At 41.9% G+C, this 7,869-nt stretch overlaps 1 protein-coding gene across 1 annotated transcript in view; it reads right to left on the bottom strand.

Annotated features, from left to right (window-relative positions):
- The window catches only part of RAD54L2 (RAD54-like 2 (S. cerevisiae)), a 75,796-nt gene extending 68,172 nt beyond the window's left edge, over window positions 1-7,624 (bottom strand). Inside the window, exon 1 of the mRNA XM_012720676.1 lies at window positions 7,588-7,624. The gene's annotated coding sequence lies outside the window, so the exon portion shown is untranslated. The remainder of the gene's footprint in view (window positions 1-7,587) is intronic.
- Between the last annotated feature and the right edge of the window lie 245 nt (window positions 7,625-7,869).

A 7,869-nucleotide genomic window follows, 5' to 3' on the forward strand; every position in this document is an offset into this window, starting at 1 on the left:
GCGCCCGCTGCTCCCCTCAGCAGTGTACTTCGTCGATCTGCCTGTTCTGCTCCCCACTCTGTCTCTGGTGAAGCCTCTCACCCTCTGCATCTCTGGCCTGTACCCCAGTTCTGTATGAATAAATAAATCTTTAAAAAAAAAAATATGCCAACAGGGCCTCCCTGATGGCAAATGGGGTTAAGTCTCAGCACAATGAAGCTATCCACAGCCACTGAAGCTATCCACTGTAGCAATCCCACCCACTGTTCTCCTCAACAGTGTATTTCAGTAGATCTGCCTATCCTTCTCTCCACTCTGTCTCTGGTGAATCCTCTCACCACCACCACCACCCCTGTATCTCAGGCCTGTATCCCAGTTCTTGTATGCATAAATAAATCTTAAAAAATAAAATATATAATAGATATGTATCCTAAACATGGAGAAACTGCCCAAGACAAAACCATTAAATAAAAAGTTACAAAGAGTAGATGTATTATGATCTCACTTCCATAAAGAATTATTTTCACATGTTAGCACACACAGTGGGGGGCAGGGAGGGGAGGAAGTTCTGAACAAATATAGTCCAAATTCTTAAGTGTGGTTAACACTGAGATATGGGGTTATGGGTTAATTATTTAAAAACAAATGAATTGAACTGTGTTCATATGTTACTTGTATAATTGGGGGGAAATGTGGAAAAGTGAAGGACTTTCTAAAATCAAGAGATTCTGAGTGACTAAATATTATAACAGATAGAGATTAGGAAACACAAATCCTAAAGTGAAGTCACAGGTCAAGAATGAAAGAGAGGGATAGGTCTAGAAAATGAACCCTGGGAAATATATCAGCAGTTTCTGTGGGAAGTGGGACCCTGAGAGATGGCACCACAGAAGTATCCTGAGAGGCACAGAGGCCTGAACCCAAGTCAAACAGTGAAAACTAACTTCTTAGACTCTTGACCCCACCACCACCCCCCAAAACATTGAGCAGCCTACAAATAGTAAAAGAAGTTAGGGGTAGTAACTGGCCTAATAGTATAGTATAGTATCAGGCAAGAGATTCTCAGATCTGGAGGAGACAACTCTGAAAACCATGGACTATGGCAAATTGGCATCTGAGATAAGGTGGAAGGTCTGTGAAACAATTGGGAAGACAAAACTAGAGAGAGTAGGGGAGAGTGGAATTAGAAGAAACAATGAGACCAAAGAGCTTAAGTTCAAGTTCAAGTCAGAATCACACCTAAAGGATTCTTTCCCAACAGTTCATTTTTCTTCCAATTCCTATATATCATCATCTTAGAAAGAAAACCTCTACTAGTGTGACCAGGTCTCATCACAAAACGACACTGACCTGGTTCTGGGTTTCTCTCTTGACCACTAAGTGACCTATGAGGGGAGTGGGGCTCCCTCTAGGTTCCTCATCTATACAGCTCATCCAGAGTTAGTGGGCTGCTATTAATGAAGCAGTTCTCCCAGTGTGGCACTGCCTTCTCTGTGTGCATCCTCTACTGCACAGGAGTTTGGAATAAAGGGTAACTATCATCCCAAACTGAAGATCTAGTAATATCCTATGAGGACATAAAAAAGCACAAAACTAGAATCAGAAAATCTGGTATTTAAGTTTTAACTTTTATTACTGGTTTTGTGCACTTGACAGTGAGTCATTTCACCTCTTTGTATTTGCTTCCTTATCTGTGAAATGGGGTTACCTGCCTCAGAGTTGTTGGGAAGTGAAGTAAAATGAATGTATTTTATATACTGTATCATACACATGCAAGGTATACATAGACCTTTTTCCATATTTTCATTTCTACCTATACTAATTGTCACAATGATGCTATAAAACAATGAGCCTCTAATGTGCCTGCCTTGGCTGAAATTGTCCATGCTTGTATTGTAGCTAACCTAAATCAAAACAATTTAATTATAACACCTTAACACTGCTCACAAAATGTTAATTTTACAGTTGCTTGCCACATATAAAGTATTTTATACTTTGCCTCAGTTTTCCTTTTTATTCCATATCAACTTTTATCTCTAATCAACTACAGTTACTCTTCATACCTTCCTTTTTTGCCCTCTGAGATGTTTGTCACCTGAGTAAAGGAATGATGCATCATTCAAGTTTCAATAACTTCGCTCACAACTGACCTTGTGGGATTCTATGTGGCCTGACCAGCTGTGAAAATTAGACGGTACACTCTCAACTTATTTTACCACTAAAAAGAACCATGATAGTAATAAAATTAATCAACACAATTCCATAATTTCTAGATTAGCAACTCAGACACACAGCTTAAAGAATTAACATTATCAATTTCAGTGTTAATAGGGTACTAGGTTGGACAAAGAATCAATACAAATAATTTTAGGGTCACTGAGTTTAAATTCCTGAGTAAATATGAACAAATAATCTTATTATATTCGACCAAAACTGTAACATCCTAGTGTTAAATACATTACCCATTCACCAGCTGAGTCAGCATGGTCTAGAGACCTTGTGGCCCAAACTAGAGACTCTTCTCCACACTTGAGGGCAAAGCATTCAAAGAAATAAATAGTCAATGGAAGATCTAAATAATACCAATGAAGAACTGTAACATTCTCTTCCAAGGTAGACCCTCACAAGAGGGAAAGAGAACAAGTAACAGTCCCCCACTCTCAAAACCATGAATGTACTGAATAAACAACACATTTTCTTTTAAAGATTTATTTATTTATGCACAGAAAACTGGGGTACAAGCCAGAGGTGCAGGGGCGGTGAGAGGCTTCACCAGAGACAGAGTGGGGAGCAGAACAGGCAGATCGAGGAAGTACATGGCTGAGGGGAGCAGCGGGCGGGTGAGGAGAGCCCTGCCACTCCACGTGGATCACCACCTGGGCCTGGGGAAACTCACACTAAAGCGGCTGCAGCTAGCTTGCAGTGTTGCGTTCTAACCCGTTGCGCCACCAGCGAGGGCCAACAACACACTGTCACAACAAAGTAAAGTATTACTTTCAGCAACCTGGAAATACAAAGGTAGAACCACTGCTTCAGCCAGAATGTGACACAGCCAGAAAGTCTGAATTCTTATCACACCATCAGCTCCACAATGATTTCCTGTCATTTCATATGCAGAGGTCATTCATTTGTTCGTTCAACAAACATTTACTGAGTAGCTACTCCGCCAAAAATGGTTAGGCACTGGGATATAAAGATAAACAAGTCAAGGTCCTGCCTTCAAGTAGGTCACAACCTAGGTATGGAAAACACAAAAATACCGCAAGAATACAGTGTGATTATGAAAGAAACTTGCACAGACTTCAATGGTCAAACAAAGAGTAGACATTCATTTTTTTTCCTATCTCTAAACAACAACAAAAGGTTCCTCTTCTCCTCAATAAACTTTTCCTATCTCTAAACAAACAAAAGGGATAGACATTCAGTTAATATGGAAAGAATTGAAGAAGGCTTTTGAAGGATGGGGATGCCTGAATTACTATTAAATGCAAGCCTAAAAGTCAAACAAGCAATAGAATGGGGAAGAAAATTAGCAGGAGAAATATACTGAATATGCTGAAACCTTCAAGGAATTCATTATAAGGGGAGTCTCAAATGCCAGAGGAATTGTTGCAGAGGAGAGACTAGAAGAAAAGACAAAGAAGAGGCCAGTCATAAGAGGTCCTTGTGGGTTGTTGAAGTCAAGACAGAATCTAGATATTCATGATATTCTGAAGCCAGAGAAATACTATTTACTTCTAACTGGAGTTTAAAACCATATTGAATGGAGTGAGTAATTTGAGAAAGGCAAGACTGGAAGAGATTTTAGGGTTAGCTATTTCAAACCACTTCTGGTTCATACTTATTTTTCTCCTGACTCCCATAGGGAAAAAATAAAACTGAACAAAATCTATAACAAAGCCTGTGAGCCTTCTGTTTATCAAAAACATCTCTAAATAGAGTGCTGATTCTATCAAAGCAGCCCAAATTAGAAAAAGATAACAAACCTCCCCAGCATCTGGAAACTTCCATGGAAAAAGACCAAAACCAGGTTTCTGATGCCAACAGAAAAAAGCTGGAGAAACATCCTGGTTGAAGGCCACACAGACTACAATATCACTGGCATATCCCAGCACTGTGTCAGTGGGAATGTACAGTTCCCAAAACAAGGACATGTCAAAGAGTTACTTTCTGGCTTCTCCACACAAACTGCTAGGGCAAAAACCTACCAGTGCCAGGAATGACCTTGGACTTTATAGTATGGACTCCTGCCCACCAATTCTAGATAAAGACTATCTCTCCAATTCCATCTATCCAGAGTGCCAACAGGTGCAGACAGTGGACAGACTTCCTAAACAGACAGGAAACTGGGCCTCTCACCGGTGTCTACACCTAGCTGCAATCTTCCTACCAATACTAGAGAGAACAGTGCCCCCTACATACTAACAGCAAACACTGACCACACATGAAGCAACTTTCACTGCAGGCCTCCATTGCACTAGAACCTGCAATGAACACTGTATTAGCCTCACTTTTTAGATGAAATAAAGTAAAAAACAAACTTCAGAATGGCTAACAGCTTATCCAGGTTAAAAGAAAGCAAGAAGAGGTAGGAGGACTTCAAAGATCATGCTTTTCTAGACATGTAAGAATTTTTCTAAAGAAATCAAAAACTCTAAGCCTTCTTTCCAGTAGTCTCTGAAGTTAACCCATTAGTCATTGGACTAAGAAGTAGTCAAAAATATTTCAACAATGTTTTGCCTTCAAAAACAACAAATAATCCAGTTTTTATTCTATTTGATCAAATGAACAGCATTTGGAAAGTTAAGAGCTATTTCACAGAATTACTTATTAACTAAGTGCATTGATTTCAATTGTTTTCATTAATTTTTATAAGCTTTATTTATAGAACTGGGGTACAAGCCAGAAGTGTGGGGGGTGAGATTCACCAGAGACAAGAGTGGGGAGCAGAACAGGCAGATGTACTGAAATACACTGCTGAGGGGAGCAGCAGTCGGATCAGGAGAGATCTGCCACACCATGTGAGTCACTTCCCTGGTCGAGGGTTGAACTCGTGCTGCAGTGGCTGCAACAGTTTCATAGTGCTGTGCTTTAACCTGTTGCACCACCAGGGAGGGCGCAAATGTCTTCATTTATTTCTGACCAAGATATATGCACAGAAAGATAGAAAACACAAGGGAAAAAAATCATTTTACTCTATTAGAATGGAATTTAATAGTTAAAGCCAAAAATTCAGATTTACACTGTATTTTATGCATAAAAATTAAGAGGTAAGCAATTTCAAGTAAACTGAGCACTACCTCAATCTTATTCCCCCTTTTGCAGGGGACAGCACACAAAGTAATGTGCTGACATATACAGCTTACTTACAATGAACGAGACAAAAGGGAAGCAATGCCTTCATGGTCACAAAATCACAGTGGGAAGGAAAGTGCGATGGCTTCCTGGAGAACCTGAACACATATACAGTATTTATATATCACTGCTTATCCAAACACATGCAAAAACAAAATGTTTACCTAGCTCATCAACAGAAGAAAAGCTAACAGTTATATTTAAAGGAAATAATGTAAAAATAATCGCATACCATTGTGAATACATTATAGCTAAACTTTTTCCAAGGACTCATATGAAGATATTCAATTGCATTGATAACACTTAAAAAATTTTTTCAACAGCTTCACTGATTAAGTTTCATATACTTGATCACTTCTTCCTTCACTCCTTAACTAAAACGTATTACTATTAAAATGTCAAAATACAATATATTGGCTTACAAATAAATGTATTAAGATAGAAAATTTGAGAGACACAGAGATAGAGAAAAAATAATACATTTCAAGGGAAGTAAATTATTTCAAGTCATTTATTAAATGATTTTAAGGATTAAAGGGGAAAAAATCCTCAGAACTATCAGTACAACTACAAAATCAAGAATCACCTGAAATTTTAAGACTAGATTCCAACCAGACAGTATTTCCTAATTGTCTAAATAAACTCAGAAGGTACAGCCACTCTGATAGTTTTTGTTTGTTTGTGTTATATAGGTTTTGACATCTCATCTACAAACAACATGCACCAACTTTTGCCTGAATACATTCAGAGTTCTGGTGCACAGCTGCAGGTCTCAAAGTTGGAGTTTGCACATTATAATGCCTTTCAAAGACATATTTGTAACACTGTATAGACTAAATTCATTAAAGAAGAATAACATTTCTAGTGAAGATAATGTCCTGTGAGATGCTAACTAACACTCGCAATGAAATGACTCCATGGCAGTAGGAGAAATAAGGTTTCATGGATTTAGGGCTATTAAGAGTTTTTGAATAACATAAACTCTTAGGGTTTTCACAGTCCTTTTTAGAGCTGTACGAATTAAACAATTACACAAAAATTAGTGAAAACAGGCTCTTAAATTTATAAGAATTGGATTGAAAACCCCTAGAATTTACATACATTATGGCATCTGTTTGTCTATCATTATAAACAATAGCCACAGTGCTGAAAAGAAAATGAGTCACTATTCAAAAACAAAGGAGGAAAAAATGAACAGAGGAAAGCTTTGGCCCCAAACGCCACAAAGAAATCATTTACTTGAAATATTGTCAAGGACAGCTACCATTCTAATTTGCAGAAGGAACGATCCATACTGTCTTCTTAAGAAACAAACTTACTCAGTACCCAAACGCCCCTCCCAGCCCCCTCCGTCTCAGAATTCAGCCACTAATACAGTCAGCCACATCCACTAGCAAGCAACAGGAATTCTAACAGATCTGAGTCACCCACTCCTCCGCGGTAAGAGGTCATTCTCTATCAGGAAGCCCACTCAACAAATTTCCCCGTTCACCTCTTAGGTTGCCACCACCACGGTCCACATAAAGCTAATCCTCCAATCTCGGAAGCCTACCAATCATCCTCTACCCTCCTCGAATCACAACTCTGGCCTGACCCTAATGCTCACCGTGACACTTTTGTGGCTAGTTTCCCTGCATGAGAACTACTCCACAGCAAGTTGAATCTAGGCCCGGAGAACCCTGCTCTGTTCAACTCCCCTGTGCCCAGTTCCGAGCCTACCTTTCCAGAAACTAATCAACGGTTATCTCAGAAAAACTAAACTCTCAATGCCTCTACTCCCCAACCAGACCCTGATTTGCCAAGTTACCGACCTCGGGGGAAGGAGGAGAGATGCAACCCGATGCGCCTTGGAGACCAAGCACACCGAGGTCCCTGAAATTCCAAACGTACCCCAACCCCCGACAGACACAAACACACACACCGCTATGACCAGCCTCCAGGGCGTACACATCAAGCGCCAAGAGCGCACGCCAGTGGAATTAAGTCTCCGCTCCCCCAGACTCCGCTCCTCGCTACAAAAACCCTAATATTGAGTCACCGAGGCCCCGGGTCCAGGGCAAGATCGCCACCAAGCCTCGGGCCACCGGAGTTTCCAGCGTCCGATCCAGCGCCCCGAAGCCCGGGCCGCCAATACCTCGACTTGCAGCCCCAACCGCTGAGCACCAGGGGTCCGGGCCGAGTCTCCACTCCGCCCCCATTGTTGCGGGTCCCAGCGGCCCGAGAGGAGAGCCGGGCGCGGGCACCAGCACTCACCTCCCGTGCCGCCGCTCCCGGTCTCGCCGGGCCAGGAAAGGCCGAGGGGCCACGCGTTCTGTTGCGCCCGCCTCGGCGGTGTCTGTGGCGGCGGGGGCGGAGGCGGCGGCTGAGGCGGGAAGCAGCCGGCCAGGCCCCGGCGCCACAGACTGGCTCTGACCAAGCGTCGGTCTTCTCCGGCGGCGGCGCTCGCAGCCTCCGCTTGCGGTCCGCGTCAGAAAGCTTCCCCCTTTCGGCCCGCTCGCCCGGCAGCCCGGACGGGAACACACGCCGCGGACAGAA

The sequence above is a fragment of the Condylura cristata genome, unplaced genomic scaffold (assembly GCF_000260355.1).
Source record: "Condylura cristata isolate star-nosed mole 26May11 unplaced genomic scaffold, ConCri1.0 scaffold00004, whole genome shotgun sequence".
Lineage (NCBI taxonomy): Eukaryota > Metazoa > Chordata > Mammalia > Eulipotyphla > Talpidae > Condylura > Condylura cristata.